The sequence below is a fragment of the Malaclemys terrapin genome, chromosome 15 (genome assembly GCF_027887155.1).
Source record: "Malaclemys terrapin pileata isolate rMalTer1 chromosome 15, rMalTer1.hap1, whole genome shotgun sequence".
Classification (NCBI taxonomy): domain Eukaryota; kingdom Metazoa; phylum Chordata; order Testudines; family Emydidae; genus Malaclemys; species Malaclemys terrapin.
In genome coordinates this window covers 9,166,645-9,183,626 of record NC_071519.1, presented here as the reverse complement: position 1 = coordinate 9,183,626, position 16,982 = coordinate 9,166,645, and the positions used below count along the sequence as shown (strand labels likewise).

Genomic DNA, 16,982 nt, shown 5'->3' with positions numbered 1-16,982 from the left:
CTGTGGCAGACAGCAGTCTGTAAATGCCACTCATCACAGGCAAGGGGGGTTTGGACCTGCTGCCTTGGCCTACCCCTGTGCTGCTCTCGGCAACCCCAGTACCCTTCCGGGCCTTTAACAAGGCCTGCAGTGTGGGGGGTTTCCAGGCCGGAGCTCGCCAGCTCCTCTGGCCTTCCCCCAGCCCTGCTCCACTCTAGGGACCCTGTGAGCTCCTAAGCAGCCAGGCAGAGAGAGACTGAATAGCTCCTGGCCCACTGCCCTCTTATCAGGACCAGCTGGGCCCTGATTGGGGCATGGCCCCAGCTGTGGCTGTCTTCCCAATCAGCCCAGCCTTTTTCTCAGCCCCAGCCCTCTCCAAGGGCTGCTTTTACCCTTTCTTAACCGGAGCGGGGTCACCGCCCCGCTACAGGCCTTAGTTCAGCAAGGGAGTTAAGCATGGAGTCATCCACCTGCATTCAGCAAAGCACTTACAGGTGCCTGAGTCCTGTTGCGGCCAACAGGGTTTAAGAACTTACTTAAAGTTAAGCCTGTATTGAAGTACCTTGCTGAACAGCGGGTTAAGTACTTGTTCTGAATTCAAGTCCCTGTGGATGTACTATTCGTGCCCTCTGTGCCACCCAGCGGCCCTGTGCTAGGAGAGGAGAGCACCCGAAAGTGGGACTTAGACACACGATGACAGCGACTCATTAACACACCTCCCAAATACATCAGGCTCTAGAGATGTAAAGCACATGGGGACTTTGTAACAGTGTGTACCTGGAACTGGCCCCAAGTCCTGTGGCTGTGATGTGATCTCTGATGTGTCCTCTCTTCCCTTCTGCTCTTGTGACCAACACTTGGGGCTGGAGGAAGCTTCTCTGTCTCCTTGGTCCTGGAGTGGAATCTTATTAAGTTAGTCTGACATCACCATGGAGATTCTGGTGATGTCACAAATGGAATGGACCATCTGGCCGGCAGGAGCAGAGAGAATGTGATGCTCTGAGTGGAATGAGGGGTGTGCTTTGAAATATCGTTGATCATTAGAAAAGGTGGAGAGGAATCCTGCCCCGGGTAGGGAAAGGGAAGTGGAATTACATCAACCCCTCTGCAAGGTGTTACCAGGCTGAAGGTGCCTCCCTAGCCAGTGACTGTGCTGCAGAGTGGACACATTGCTGCTGAGGGACAGGCATTGGCCTCAGAGAACCCCTCTCCTGAGGCTGGCAATAGTCACACTGCACACTGAGCAGAGGGAAACACATTCAGTGGCACTGAGAGATGCTGCCGCTCCCTCCTTGGGCATGGTTAGCAGCGAGTGGGCTTTAGAACGCACACAGTTGGTGACAAAGCGTTTGAAGAAGAAAAAAGACCAAGATGCGTGGGACAGGTTTCAGCTTAGAGTTGGGAACCAGAAATTATGTTACTGACAGCAACGTAATTATCTCCTACTTGGTGGACATGAAACACATTTAACACTGTAAAGCCAATTATTTCTCATTCAGGTCTCAGCCTCAGGACTTCACCCACATTCCTTAGGCCAGCGGTTTTCAAACTTTTTTTCTGGCGACCCAGCTGAAGAAAATTGTTGATGCCCATGACCCAACGGAGCTGGGGATGAGGGGTTTGCGGTGTGGGAGGGGCTCAGGGCTGAGGCAGAGGGTTGGAGTGCGGGGGTGAGGGCTGCAGGGTGGGGCCAGGAATGAGGAGTTCAGGATGTAGGCGGGTGCTCTGGGCTGGGGCAGGGGATTGGGGTGCAGGAAGGTGTCAGGCGTCTGGCCTGGGGGTGCAGGCTCTGCGCTGGGGCTAGAGATGAGCGGTTTGGGGTGCAGGAAGGGCCTCCGGGTGTGGGAGAGCTCAGGGCTGGGGCAGGGGATTGGGGCGTGGGGTTGGGGCATGGGGCTCCGTAGAATTAAGTCTCACATATCGCTGGGAACTCTACTTCTTGTGCCCAGAGAGTCTCGGCTCCTCAGTAGATGACCCGAGAAACACCATGTCTGCCTTTTCCAAAGAAGTGCTGGGAGCAGCTTTTCTTCTGTGACCACGTGGCCTAATGGATAAGGCGTCTGACTTCGGATCAGGAGATTAAGGGTTCAAGTCCCTTCGTGGTTGTTCTTGTGCAGTTTTACATTTGTGCTGAAAGTCCTGATCCCTCAGGGCTGTAACTTCTTCTTGGCCGCTCAGGCCAATGCTCTGGCTTCAGCTAGAGCCCCGGGAAGGAGTTGGGGGTTGGGCATCACAAAGGCTGGGGTGTGAGCCCCAGGTGCTTCCAGTCTAGCCTTTGCCATTCCTGACTTGCCAAAGAAAATGGGCAGCTGCCCGGGCTAACGTGTAGAGCAGTTTCCCTCTTCCAAGTGTGCGCCTGTCCCTGTGTTCGAGGGGGCTTGCTAAATAGCGCCTTGGGAGCCTGTGTGTTTCTCCACTTCTTGCCAGCTGGGGAAAAGCCTCTTGGGGTAAAATCTCCTGTCCCACTGCAAAAGTGAGCATGGTGAGTGGGAACGGTAAGAGGCCCCACTAGGGGGGCTGGCCCTGCTTTCCTACTGTCTTCTGATGTTGGCCACAGAGCATCAGCAGCCGCCCCACATGCTGGCCTGCAGGTGGATTTCAGTGGGTGTTTGGCATGGCAGGGAGCAGGCTAGCTGGGTGTCTTTGTAGCTGTCTGCTGGCCACGCATAGTCATGGTCCTCTCCTCCTCTTGCCCTGCGCTCAATTGCTGTGTGGCTTATAAGCCTTCCCTTGGAGCTGTCAGCACCAGCCGCCTCTGCTCTAGGTGCCCAGAGGAGGAAAGGTGTGCTGGGCTCCAGCCTGGGACTCTTCCTCCCTCCTGCCTCTCCCTGACTATTAAGCCTGGCCCTGGCACTGCTTCCTTTAAATGCCATGTGGGCAAGAGGAAAAGCGTGGCGGGTGCAGGTACAGGGACCAAAGTTGTGGACATCAGATGAAGCAGTGAGAAACACAATCATCAGGTCAACCTGCAGGAATGTCTAGTCAGACTGTTAAGTTCTAGGACCCCAACCTATAGCAGCCATCCTGTTGGACCAGTTGGACCAAAGACCTATCTCCAGTGGGCATCAGTCACCCAGCAGGAGGGGAAAAAATCATCCTGGTTCATCCAGAGACAGGATAACCAAGCACATTGAGCTCCAAGGCTTTGCAGCAAATCAACATATTTCTAGGAGGTCCCACTAAGATTTGAACTCAGATTGTAGGATTCAGCATCTTGAGTACTATGAGACTTGCTGCTCTTTCTTTTTCTGGACCACTGTGACTCTCAATTGGCTGGCTTGCACTCTGCACTTATTGCTTCCCACCAGTGGCTTCATCTCGCAGGACTCTCTCTCCTCCTTCAGCGACTATAGTCCTGCTTTACCGGATCCGTGGGTCCTGCCCTGAGTTCCCGCATCCCCCTGCTTTGTCTCCATTCCCTGCAGGCCTCAAAAATGTCAGGGGAGGCCACCCCTCCCTTCACTCGGTGATCCTGTTCATATCGGCCAGCTGTAGCCTCATCTCCCAGAACTCGGCCAGCTGTCACTTGATCCAGTCATACAGTCACATGCTGACTGGCTCCCCTGCCTGGATGCTCTTGTGGAAATCCCACAGGTGATGCTGCAGGACTCGGCACCGTTGGTTTCTTTAATGTTGTGGTGTTTGCCATCCCCTGGAACAAATCTGCCAACTCCTCTCTCACCGACTCCCACCAATCCACCTGGCTGTCAAAGGACCGTCTGATGCTTTCCTGTTCTGCCAACAGCACCAGGCCTCACCGCCCTCCCCCGTTATCTTGCAAGTTCTGGAGGTTCATCTTCCAATATCCTCTGCCGTGGGTCAGGGAATTGTCCACATTGTGCACACGGTGAGAGCTGCGTGATCTGAACAGTCCATTGGCACCACCCTGCACTGGGCTGTCGACGTGCTCTCCTTCACATAAATCCGGTCAATGCAACTCCTGGCCTGTCCCCACAGAAAGGTGTACCCCATCTGTGGCTGGTGTGAGCTCGGGTCAGAGGAATAGGAGGCTACCGCCCGCCCTCCACTGGTTCCACTATGGAGAAACACATCCTCTAAGCCAACCTCACTACAGACGTGTGCTCATTGTAAAAACGTTTCCTCTGACGGTTGGGAAAACGGGACCAGTGGTCCTCAGACCGGCTGACACAATTAAAATCCCCCAACACCAAAGACGATGAGGTCCAGAGGAAGGGATCCAGGTCCTTCCATTGATCTTTCCTTTCCCACCTTAACTGGGGACCATGCACACTAATATAGCGGTAACCAGTGCCACGTGCTACCAGATTTGCCTGTTACTTTGGTATATGCTCATTTATTTGGGTCACTCTTCGGGGGGGGGGTCTGTAATTCTATCAATGTACTGCTTGTGTCACTTGTGTTTTTATATGGAGCTCTACTTCGCCCGTCTGCAAGTCCCCTCCCAATGGAGCTCTCCTGCAGGACCTAGGTTCTCTAGGGCTGGGTTTCTCTAACCCCAGTACTGGATGAACACACCCACACATACATTAACAGAGCAAGTCTGAGCAGAACGAGTCAATCAGCACTGTCAAGCTGACTCCTTATATGTCTTTGGACTCACTGGGCTGTATGAAGCGGCACTTTCAAGCTGCCCCCCCTTATATGCCCCTGGGCTCCATGGACTGGGTCAAGCAGCACTTTCAAGCTGTTACCCAGATTCAGCACGTCCCTATCCCCACTCTCACATCACAATTGTACTAGCAGTAACCTCCTTGATGAGCAAACCCCACAGTATTTTGGGCCCTACAGGGATCTTTAGCTTAGGTACAAGAAGCGTTGCTGCAGAGTGACCGGGGGAAGCTAAAAACACAAAAGAGTAGAGTTCAGCGAGAGAGAGAAGCAACCAGATTTTAACCATAAAAGTTATTTATTGAATAATATTGATAACCACACAAGGAGCTAAATCAACATAACATACATTATTAGCGGTTAATACCTAAGGTAGAAATGAAAACAGAGAGAGAGAAAGAGAAAGGAGGGGGGGATCTCACCGCTCCCTGACGCTTGAACTGGTCGGGGTTCCCAGGTGATGGTGGTAGCTCAGGGTTCTGAGGGCAGGAGACAGGCAGAACCCCCAGCACGATCAGTCAGGAGAAGATGGAGTCCCAGTGGAACTGATGCAGAGTTTGGATCTAAGCATCAGAAAACTGACTGGAGGGTGAATAGGGATTTTTGTAGAGAAAATGCAATGGTCCAAGGGAGAACACTAGATTTGTTTATGGGTAAACTGATGACTCAAGGGGTTTCTTTAGGCTAGACAATAGGAGCTGATCACTCTTAGCTATGGGTGGTGTTTTCTTCCAGGGAGCTCACAATCCAAATAGGCTGCTTCAGGAGTTTGGATATCAATCAAGGATTCCTTACTAGAATTGGTCTGATAACTGCTGAGCTGGGTGTGGGCAGGCGTAGGTTCATTAGCATCTGGAGCAGAGATTCCCATGATGCACTGCTTCCCTGCTTTTCTGGTCCCAGAGTTCAGTGCTGTTCTCTGGTCTCCAATCTGTATGCAAATTGAGATGTCTCCCTGTCCCATCTCTCATGCAGATGAGGCTAGGGGAGTTGTCTCTGCTCTCCATTTTGTATGCTAATGGAGATGTCTTAATCTTGTCACCCTTGTCAGGAGGGGTCGAGGTGTGTCTCCCAGCGCCCTTCATTGCTCTCTACAAGTCTTTTCTCTGATAGGTTTTGGTTTAAGCAGAGGCTGGGGGGCGGTGTCTTTCATGAGTCAGACAGGCTGGATACTGCGCCCTGGTTCCCCAAGAACACAGAGCTGACTGGTATCACACGGAGCACAAAGTCCACCAGTAATTAGCCCCCTAGTCAGAACTCCACCACCTCTGTACTCGCACCGCGAATGTGAAGAACAAGAGTCCAACCCCATCGTTCTTCCCTGGCCTGGAGGACCAGAAAGACGGGTCCTTCCTCCAATCACCCTTTGCCCATCGAGCTGCCCTAAAGCCATTAATGTGCATTTCCTGAACACCCACCATGTCCAAGTCCAGCTGCTCCAAGGCACTGAACATCAAGTACCTCCTCCTGGGCCCCCAAATCCCTGCCACACTGCACATGGACGCTTTTACAGATGCCCCTTCCCCAGTATTGCCCTCACTCAGCTGTGCAGAGGAGCTTTCGTCCCCAGTCCCTGCCCCCTCTGGCACCATCTCTGAGGGCTGCCCTGCCTCACTCTCTTCCTGCCATATTGGCTTGACCAATAAGTCCTGTGGAAGAGACAGCTCCTGTCCCTCATTGTTAAAGGTCAGGTGGGCCAACTAGGGGCAGAAGCCCACGCTCTGTTGTCCTACTGGGGAGCTCAAGATCAGGGACTTGTGTCAGGTAAAGGTGCCGCTGCGCTCCCAGAAAACAAGCCACCCCTGCACAAAGAGGGATGAAAAGGCTGCTGAAGTCCGGGATTGAACCAGAGACCTTTAGATCTTCAGTCTAACGCTCTCCCAACTGAGCTACTTCAGCAGCTGTATAGCACTTTTTGGCCTGCTGCTGCTTCTCTGTCGGGAGATTTTTGTCAGCTGTTAGGTATAAAGAAGTAAGAAATGTTGGTGTTGTTTAATATGTTCAATTAGTTGTTTTAATAATGAATTTCTAAAGTAATGATAAGTGAATCACTAGCTTTAATATCAGGGGGTAGCCGTGTTAGTCTGTATCTACAGAAACAACAAAGAGTCTGGTGGCACCTTAAAGACTTTCTAACACTCCAGAGCTAGAGAGAAGAACATCATCTATCCTGCAGTGAGGTTGAGGAAGGAGAGGCCTGTCATCATTATCCCCGTCACAGTGAACTGAATCCATTTTACCTGTGGAGGGTCCCTCTTCCCAGAGGGTCTCCCCACCTGCGACAAAATCCAGCAGTCGTCGGGACTCCCAGTGGTCCTCCTCGAAGGCTCTAAATCAGCCGGAGAATAGAAGGTCCCAGGCTTCGCACCTGCATGCTGTGTCCACTGCACCTCAATCATAGGAAAGGTTTCTGTACTGGGGTTTCTTTTATTATTTTCTAAATGCCAAGGGAGGTTTTGTGGGTCTGAGCTTCAAGCTCCTAAAGTCAGTCACTGAATCACTGTATGGTTAAATTTGTGTTTCTTCCCCCCGCTCCACCCATTTCCCCCAGTTTTCTGTACCTTTGCCCTTAATATACTTGCCCTTGTTTGCACCATATTACCTTGTCTCTTTTTATTTTTATTATATCACACAGGGTAAGCTAAATCCACCGGTGACAGACATGGAAGGGAGCCGAGTCTGCTCTTCTGAGAAAAGGGGCTTTCCTTTTCTATCTTTCCCCCTACCATTTTTTCTAGTATTTTCTCTCTGAAGCGTTACCTTACTCCCCTTGGGGTAACACAGCCGTGGCACACAAAAAGGACGTGAGCGGCCCATGAATAGGGTTACCATTCGTCCGGATTTACCCGGACATGTCCTCCTTTTTGTGCTAAAAATAGCGTCCGGGGGGAATTTGTAAAGCACTCACAATGTCCGGGATTTCCCCCCCGCAGAGCAGAGCGAGCGGCTGGGAGGGCTGCAGGGAAGTCCCGGGCTGGACTCAGGAGCAGCTGTAGAGGAGCCAGATCTGCCCTGCATTCTGAGCCGGCAGCTCCCTTGCAGCCCAGTCCGGCAGCACTGTGCAGGGCCAGACCGGGTTTTGTTGTGCAGGGCCAGGGACCGGGTTTTGTTGTGCTGGGGAGCTCAGCCACGTGTCCGGCTCGGCTGCACAGAGCCCAACACCCTGTTCTGAGCAGCAGGGTAAGGAGGTCAGGGGGCAGGAAGGTTCTGGAGGTGGCAGTCAAGAAACGGGGGGGGCTTTTTGGGGGGAGTGGAGAAAGTTTTGGGCAGTCAGGGTACAGGTAGGGGGTAGGGTCCTGGGGGGCAGTTGGGGGGGGTCTTAGGAGGGGGCAGTTAGGGGACAAGGAACAGGGAGTCTTAGGTAGGGGGTGGGGTTCTGGAGGGCAGTTAGGAGCAGGGGTCCCAGGAGGGGGCAGTCAGGGGACAAGGAGCAGGGGGGGAGTGTTCGGGAGTTCTGGGGGGGGCTGTCAGGTGGCAGGGGTGGGGAGATGGATCGGAGCAGTCAGGGGACAGGGAGCAGAGGGGTTTAGATGGGTTGGGAGTTCTGGGGGGGGGGCTGTCAGGGGGTGGGGAGTGGTTGGATGGGGCGTGGGAGTCCCAGGGGTCTGTCTGGGGGTGGGGGTGTGGATAAGGGTTGGGGCAGTCAGGGGACAAGAGGCAGGGAGGCTTAGATAGGGAGTGGAGTCCTGGGGGGCAGTTAGGGGCAGGGGTCCCAGGAGGGGGCAGTCAGGGGACAAGGAGCAGGGGGGGAGTGTTTGGGAGTTCTGGGGGTGGCTGTCAGGTGGCAGGGGTGGGGAGATGGATCGGAGCAGTCAGGGGACAGGGAGCAGAGGGGTTTAGATGGGTTGGGAGTTCTGGGGGGGGGCTGTCAGGGGGTGGGGAGTGGTTGGATGGGGCGTGGGAGTCCCAGGGGTCTGTCTGGGGGTGGGGGTGTGGATAAGGGTTGGGGCAGTCAGGGGACAAGAGGCAGGGAGGCTTAGATAGGGAGTGGAGTCCTGGGGGGCAGTTAGGGGCAGGGGTCCCAGGAGGGGGCAGTCAGGGGACAAGGAACGGGGGGAGGGTTGGGGGTTCTGGGGGGGCGGGAAGTGGGAGGGGCAGGGGCGGGGCTAGGGCGGGGCTCCTCCCGTCCTCTTTTTTTCTTGCTGAAATATGGTAACCCTACCCATGAAGGCAAAACTCACTTTTGCCTGCCTTGCTCAGCTTGACTTGCTTCCTCACCCCGTTCCTGCCTTAATTCCCAGATTGACCTGGTGGCAGAAGGGGACTGGAGGCCAGTAGCGCGGGGAGGGAGTTGAGCTGGACCCTGAGCTAGACTAGACCCTGGCAGTGAGAGTCTGGCCACCACTTGCTGCCCCACCCTGTTGTCCTGGCTTCCCCCACTGGATGTCATTTAGGGAAGGAAGTGGGACTTCTGCCTCCCCTCCCTGATTTTCACACCGCAGAGGAGTGCGAACAGGAAAACGAACGGCTGCTCCACACTCCCACCAGAGGAACCGGACGCCCTTAGCTGTGACTGAGTGAGAAGTGTCTGTTGGCTGACAGGGCCTGTCCCCGAGGAGCTGGAACAGCAGCTGCCGCCAGGGCCAGCTTTATGACCCGCGGGGCCTGATTGGAATACTCGGCAGTGGTCCGGGGCTTCGGCAGCACTTTGGCAGCGGGGGGTCCACTCCAGGTTTTCCGCAGCACCGAAGGACCCCCCGCTGCCGAAATGCCGCCGAAGACCCCCGGAGCGGGGACCCCTTAGGCATGGGTGCAGAGCCCTCTTCAGCATGGGGCCCTATTCCGGGGAATCAGGTGAATCAACTTAAAGCCGGCCCTGGCTGCTGCCTCCCCCTCGGCTCCAGGCTGTGGGAAATGCTCATTGCCTGGCTGCATGGGCGGATGCTGCTCCGTGCTCTGGAGAGCGTCTGTATTGCTCTGTCCACCCCCCGCCTTCACTGAGCCAGTCTGGTAAGGTCCCAAGTGCCCCCTCCAACTTGGCAGCTGAGAGTCTGTGCAGACATCAACTCCCCTGCCAGCCCCCACAGCCAGCAGCAGCGCCAGCCCCCCCAGCACCATAGGGGCACTTAATGCACTTCCTGTGGGGAAATCGCTCCTTGTCGTCCAGCTGCTAGAATGAGAGCCAGGAGAGAGCAGTGTCTGGCTCACCTTGGAGAGAAGAGACCTGATGAGTGCTGATCTCCTGCAGTCTCCCCCGCAATGTTTTATTGTCACTGTAATCGTCAGTGCTTCCCTTCAGGGCCGTCCCTAGAGGGGTGCAGGGCCCAGGACAGATCCCCCCCTTCCCGACCTAGGCCCTGCCCCCACTCCACCCCTTCCCTCAACCCCCCACCCCTGTCCCGTCTCTTCCCACCCTGAACCATTCCTCTCCCTCCCCCACCTCTTCCTGTCCCCGCTCCTCTCCCCCAGCACCTCCTGCACACCACTGAACAGCTGGTCACTGGCAGACGGGAGGCGCTGAAGGGGAAGAGCAGGAGCTTGGGCAGAGGCGGGAAGGGAGTGAAACGTGTCTGTCTGAAGGTTTTTTTCTCGGCCTTGAGGATTAAGCCTGAACCCCCGGCATGGCTAGGTCAGGGTTGTCCCGGGCTCTGTGCGGGGAGGGCTCAGCTGGGAGAAGGGGCAGACTAGGGGAGTTTGTCTCTGATATATAAGGGCTTTGTCAGCAGGAAGCTGTAGGTCACATGCTGGGGGTTGCAGTGGGGTTTGAGCTGGGGCAGCAGCAGCAGGGGAGCAACGTGTGTGTGTTGGGGGGGGGGGGGTCACTTGGTAAAAATGAAACTGCCAAGCCTCTCCCTCTGCTGGAGCAAAAGCCTCTTTTATCTCAACTCCCCGCCATGAAAATCTCCACCCCTCCCCCAGCGCTGAGAGACCCCCCTCACTCCCATGGAGATTTGTAATTTTTCTAACTCTTCCTTGGCCTTGTCCAGTTTTCCCAGACAAATTATCAGGGACATTTCAAATGAGAAAAACAAAACAAACCAAATGAAAACCAGAGAAACCCCCACCCCACACAGTTTGGGTCTGAATTTTTCTACTGATATTTGGAGACAATAAAACTCATCCGTCTGCTGGCCAGAAACCAAAGCTGGACCTCCCCGGCTGTATCTGTGACTTCTGCTACCGAACCACCAACACGTTAACTTCTCTTGGGAGACATTTTGCTGCACAACACTGCTGCTATTCCAGTTATTGACTCCAGGAAACATTTTCCTTAGTCTGGTTCCGTGTGTCACTGGCTTCTCTAGCAAAGGTCAGTCCCTGGCCCTGTGGTCCAGATGTCCTCATTCACATCAAGCTTCAAGTTCAGATTTCCCATTCCCGCTCTGTGGGAGGGGAGACTTTTCAAAGCACTCTCTGTGCGACTGCACATGGCTAAGCAAAGAGAACAAACCCCAGATCCCCCCTGTGCTTTGGGAGCCAGGTTTGCTGTGTGAATTCTGGATTTCAGATCACTTCACGCCTGGGCATTGTGATTATTTACCAGTTTCTCTACTATGGGGGTGGTGCTAGTTTCATGGCTGTGATGGCCAAGTGCTTAAGGCGTTGGACTTGAAATGAAATAGGGTTCTTCTGCACAGATTTGAATCCTGCTCACACCGAGGCCTGTGTTTTAGCCAGTCTCTAACCCGGGCAATACCTCTCTACAACCCCCTAAGACACTCTCAATTCTCTCCCCATCTCCAGTAAATCCTGTTCTGTTCCTTTCATAGAGATGCCTGGGACGCCCAATCGCCTGCCCCAGCAACCCAGATTCACCTACTCCCCCTCCACCCAAACTCCCTCCGAGAGACTTAAGCAGGTGAAGGCGGAGTTTAGTCAGGTGGGGGCGGAGTTGAGGGCAGGCTCTGGGCCTCACCAAAATTTCTACAAACCTGACACCCCTAAAAGGCAGTAGCACAAGCTTACCACCATCCCTGGGTGGGCTCCAATCACCATCCTTTCGGTTAACAGTTGAACGCGCTGCCCCTTTGCGCCACAGAGACACACAGATACAAGTCTGCTGTTACCAAGGCTGCTGCCTAGCAGCCTGCACATCTGCCTGCCAGCGCGAGAGCTCACAAGGCACTAGTGTGGATGCTGGAGACTGGGTGCTGTGCATGAAGAACCAGCAGAGTGGTGCAGTGGCAGTGTGCTGGGCCCATAACCCAGAAATCAATGGATTAAAGCAATCCTCTTCCAGGATTTCCTTGTTTCTTTTGGCTCTGGCCCTTCAAGCGAGGCGGCAACCAGCAGAGCACCAAGAGCCTAAGCCATGAGGCAAAAGGTGGCTGAGGTGTCGAATGGCCAGGGAGCTCCCCGGCACCTCTGGCTGCCTGGGCTGAAGGCAAGAGACAGGCCTGGGCATGGTGAGGGCCTCCTGTCCCGGCCTGAGGCAGCAGTGCTTCCTCGTCCCCTTTTCCCACCCACACCGGCAGGTGGCTGCTGCGGGAGAACACCAGGGAGGCTCTCGGGACGCCAGGCAGCTCTGTGTGGCTGTCAGGGGAAAGAGCCGAGGCTCCCGACTCGACCTGCCATTGACTCGCGTGGCCCTGCGCTCCGTCAGCTGGGGCGGGCCAGGCTGCGGACGTGACTCAGGCTTGGGCAGCATGGCCACGCTTTCCTGATGAGGTATAACCCTGGGTGTCAGGTCGCTGTGCAGCTTTGATCTAGAGCTCTGATCCCAACAACCGACCAGCAGCCCACAGCCTCCCCCTGGATATGCCCCACCTGGTTACTCCTTACAGGCTGACCTTACTCCCCTTCCAGCCCCGGATTTACCCCCTAATCGTCCTACTGCCACTCAGAGCCACAGACGTGGAGGTGCTGACGGAGGGAGGGGGGACTCTAGGGTGGGGTTCTTCTCTAAAGATGGCTGGCAGAAAGGTGGTGCTCAGCTCTGTCAGTGATCTGCCCAGTTGCCTCGCTGCCAGGGGATGCAGACATTGCTGTAAGGCGATTAAAGGGGGGTATTTGGCTTCCAAGCAAATGTGAGGAATGTGCAATTATGAGAGGGAATTTGCATCCCTCTGTCAGTTAAATGTCAGGGCCCCAGTGGCCTAATGGATAAGGCATTGGCTTCCTAAGCCAGAGATTGTGGGTTCAAGTCCCATCTGGGGTAAAAAACCTCCTCTTTTCTTGTATAAAGTACTGGATCTTGGAAACAATCCCCCAGGAACAGCACTTGACAAATGTTTTATAAACCCATCAGTAGCAAACCGTTCATACTAGTGTTTGTCTGTGAATAGAGTGAAGGGGAGTGTTTTTTCTGACATGTCAATGAGTGAAACAGACAGAAAGAGCAAGGCTGTTCTGAAAGAGAATGGATCTGTCTGGAGACAAAGCAGACCTTGGGAATGAGTAACAGTGCGAAAAGAAGAGGTTCAAATGTGTTAGTTGTTAGGTTGATCTGGCAAATTTAAAGAAAATGCCAATGCTCGTAGACTGATGCAGGCACTGGATGTTTCTGATCTTTTATTGAGAGTTCATTGAGAAATATTTTCCTTAATGATGTTATGGAACATTGGGTGGGCTATGAAGGCACCATTCTTCCTGCTTTCGCCCTTCGAGAGAACACAGCTCCATGGCATGGGCCAATGCGCACCTTCCAGTCAACTGCTAGAGAAGACAACACAGACAGGGATGGCAGCAGGGCAGACTGGAGCTCCACGAAGATGGTGGGACCAGGTCTCATCAACGGGGAGGTGGCCACCCCAGCATGCTCAAGGCTGAGCCAGCGAGTGTGGTGTGTGCTTCAGCGTGCCCCTACTCACTGCAAATGATGGTGGAGGGCAGTTACTTAGTTAGGTTGGTCTGGCAAATTTAGGGCTTGGCTACACTTGCAGATGTAGAGCGCTGGGAGTTAAACCAGCCTTCGGCGAGCGCAGCAGGGAAAACGCTGCCGTGTGTTCACACTGTCAGCTGCAAGCGCACTGGAGTGGCCACGTTAGCATCTCTTGCAACGCCACAGAGAGCAGTGCCTTGTGGTAGCTATCCCAGTGTGCAAGTGGCTGCAACGTGCTTTTCAAACAGGGGGCAGGGGTGGAGTGTGAGAGGGAGTGTGCTGTGTGTACGTGGGGGGAGAGACAGTGTGTTTTGGGGGGCTGAGAGTGTGTCAGCACATTGTCTTGTGTGTTCAGACAGCAGCAGACCCCCCTGTCTCACACACACTCACAACAGCAGCATTCCACATTGATGGTTGCTTTGTCCCGGAGCAGATAAGCAGCCTGTTGTCAGAAACGGAGCTTTGAAAGGGGATATCCGCATGCCTGCAGCCGAGTTCAAAACAATGACCAGAGTGGGCACTTGACTTCAAGGGATTATGGGACGTCTCTGGGGGCCAGTCACAGTGCAGTAATGCAACACGTCATCCACACTGACGCCCGGGCGTTTCAGTGGGGCGCAGCGGTCTTTATGCTTCTCGTGGAGGTGGATTACCCGGAGCGCTCCAGCTGCAGAGTCCAGGCGCTCCATGTGCCTTTGCAGTGTGGACACCTCAGGAGTTCGGGCGCCCGGGGCTGCTTTAATGTGCTTTAACTTGCAAGTGTAGCCAAGCCCCTAGACTGTGTCACTTTGTGACTTACTTCCTTGTGTTATTGTAACAAATACAGTAGACGTGCAATGGTCAGAAATCCCACCAGCATAGAAGTATATTGAAGGGAAACTCTAAGGAAATTAAGCGTTTAAATGATCCGCCACATGTCCTGCGTCCACTAAAATGAATCCAACCCACAGGTCACATGGGCAGAAGTATCGGTGTCACGATGCTCCATTGTTAGCACAGTAAATGAAGCGGCAAAATAAATGATGTTTAAATGACCTCACTCTATTTTTTACAATCCTGTAGTAAGAGGTAATAGATACAGATGTGCACCCGGCAGGGTCGTTTATGTTTCCATCCCCCACCACTGTCAAGTTTTAGCAAATTAGGACAAGTCAGCAAATAAGAACAACCTCCGGTATCAGTAACTGCTACAGGTAGCAAAGTCCTACAGGTAGCAGTTTCTGGCAATACACCTGTGCAGCTCTGCTCCCCGGCTCTTCTTGGGCTCCTGTTCTCTCCTTAGCTCGGCCCCACTCTGGCCCAGGTAGTTCCAGCTCACATGGAGGATGGGACCCCCTGGCCTGGTGACTCCCTCATTAGACTGCCTGGCCTGTCTGTCAGGGTGAGCTGGAGCTTTGGCTGCTCCCCATTGCCCCTGGGGACTGTCAGTCTCAGGGTCCTGATTTCCCATTGACCCTTCCCCCTTCTATTGGAACTAACCACCCAAAAAGCCCCACTAAGTTTTAGTATCAGGGGGTAGCCGTGTTAGTCTGAATCTGTAAAAAGCAACAGAGGGTCCTGTGGCACCTTAGAGACTAACAGAAGTATTGGGAGCATAAGCTTTCGTGGGTAAGAACCTCACTTCTTCAGATGCAAGTAATGGAAATCTCCAGAGGCAGGTATAAATCAGTGTGGAGATAACGAGGTTAGTTCAATCAGGGAGGGTGAGGTGCTCTGCTAGCAGTTGAGGTGTGAACACCAAGGGAGGAGAAACTGCTTCTGTAGTTGGATAGCCATTCACAGTCTTTGTTTAATCCTGATCTGATGGTGTCAAATTTGCAAATGAACTGGAGCTCAGCAGTTTCTTTTTGGAGTCTGGTCCTGAAGTTTTTTTGCTGTAAGATGGCTACCTTTCCATCTGCTATTGTGTGGCCAGGGAGGTTGAAGTGTTCTCCTACAGGTTTTTGTATATTGCCATTCCTGATATCTGACTTGTGTCCATTTATCCCCTTGCGTAGTGACTGTCCAGTTTGGCCAATGTACATAGCAGAGGGGCATTGCTGGCACATGATGGCATATATAACATAGGTGGACGTGCAGGTGAATGAGCTGGTGATGTTGTAGCTGATCTGGTTAGGTCCTGTGATGGTGTTGCTGGTGTAGATATATGGGCAGAGTTGGCATCGAGGTTTGTTGCATGGGTTGGTTCCTGATATATACCTGCCTCTGGAGATTTCCATTACTTGCATCTGAAGAAGTGAGGTTCTTACCCACGAAAGCTTATGCTCCCAATACTTCTGTTAGTCTCAAAGGTGCCACAGGACCCTCTGTTGCTTTTTAAGTTTTAGTAAGGGATCAACTGTCCATTACACAAGCCAGCCCCGTGAGGATCATCAATCTCCAGAAAAGGAGCACAAGCTGGTCCCATGGTGTAACGGTCAGCACTCAGGACTCTGAATCCTGCAATCTGAGTTCAAATCTCAGTGGGACCTTGTGGTAAAGCCTGGGAGCTCACAGTGCTCACCTTCCCTGTCTCTAGTTGTACAAGAATGAGTCTTTCCCATCTTGTTGGGTGACTCACACCCACTGGGGCCAGGCTAATGGCTGCAATGGGTTTGGGCTCTAGAACTGGCTACTGATCCCTGTGCTTGACTGGCTGGTTGGGATTCTCACTGCTTCAGCTGATGCCCACAAGTTTGGCCCTGGCACTTGCTGCTGTGCTTTTCCTCTGGCCCTTGAAGGAAGCAGTGCCAGGGCCGGGCTTCATAGTCAGGAGGGGGAAGAGTCCCAGGCTGGAGCCCAGCACACCTTTCCTCCTCTGGGCATCTAGAGCAGAGGTGGCTGGTGCTGATAGCTCCAAGGGAAGGCTTAAAGGCCACAGAGCAGTGGAGGAAGAGGAGGGGAGGACCATGCTTATGCGTGGCCAGGAGACAGCCACAAAAACACCCAACCAGGCTGCTCCCTGCTCCCTGGCATGCCGAACCCCCACTGAAGGCCACCAGCCACCCAGCATGTGGGGCAGCTGCTGTCGCTCTGTGGCCAGCATCAGAAGACGGTAGGAAAGCAGGGCCAGCCCCCCTCCCCCCCCCCCCCCCCCGGTGGGGCCAATGTCCGTTCCCACTCAAGGTGCTCACTTTGGCAGTGGGTCAGGAGATTTTACCCCAAGAGGTTTTTCCCCAGCTGGTCAGAAGCAGAGAAACACCCAGGTTCCCAAGGCGCTATTTAGGAAGCCCTCTCAAGCACAGGGACAGGCGCACATTTGGAAGAGGAAAACTGCTCCACACGCTAGCCTGGGCAGCCGCCCATTTTCTTTGGCAAGTCAGGAATGGCAAAGGCTAGACTGGAAGCACCTGGGGCTCACACCCCAGCCTTTGTGATGCCCAATCCCAACTCCTTCCTGGGGCTCTAGCTGAAGCCAGAACATTGGCCTGAGTGGCCAAGAAGAGGTTCCAGCCCTGAAGGGAGCAGGACTTTCAACCAAAGTAAGCACAACCACGAGGGGACTCAAATCCTGAATCATCTGATCCACAGGGAGAAGCTTTATCCTTTAGGCCACATGATGAGGGGGTCTAAGCCCTTCTTTGGAAAAGGGGGACACTGTGTTTCTTGGGTCATCTACTGAGGGGTAACGAGACTCTCTGGGCACAGGAAGTCAAGTTCCCAGTGAGATGTG

The 16,982-nt window shown here is 53.9% G+C and overlaps 4 non-coding genes across 4 annotated transcripts; 3 read left to right on the top strand and 1 right to left on the bottom strand.

Moving 5' to 3' along the window:
• The first annotated feature begins 2,012 nt into the window (after positions 1 to 2,012).
• Positions 2,013 to 2,085, top strand: TRNAR-UCG (transfer RNA arginine (anticodon UCG)). The gene has a single exon. It is a non-coding gene; the product is annotated as a tRNA-Arg (tRNA).
• A 4,310-nt stretch (positions 2,086 to 6,395) lies between these two features.
• On the bottom strand, positions 6,396 to 6,468 carry TRNAF-GAA (transfer RNA phenylalanine (anticodon GAA)). The gene has a single exon. It is a non-coding gene; the product is annotated as a tRNA-Phe (tRNA).
• Positions 6,469 to 12,594: 6,126 nt separating this feature from the next.
• TRNAR-CCU (transfer RNA arginine (anticodon CCU)) lies at positions 12,595 to 12,667 on the top strand. Its single transcript has one exon. It is a non-coding gene; the product is annotated as a tRNA-Arg (tRNA).
• Positions 12,668 to 15,729: 3,062 nt separating this feature from the next.
• Positions 15,730 to 15,801, top strand: TRNAQ-CUG (transfer RNA glutamine (anticodon CUG)). Its single transcript has one exon. It is a non-coding gene; the product is annotated as a tRNA-Gln (tRNA).
• The last annotated feature ends 1,181 nt before the right edge of the window (positions 15,802 to 16,982 follow it).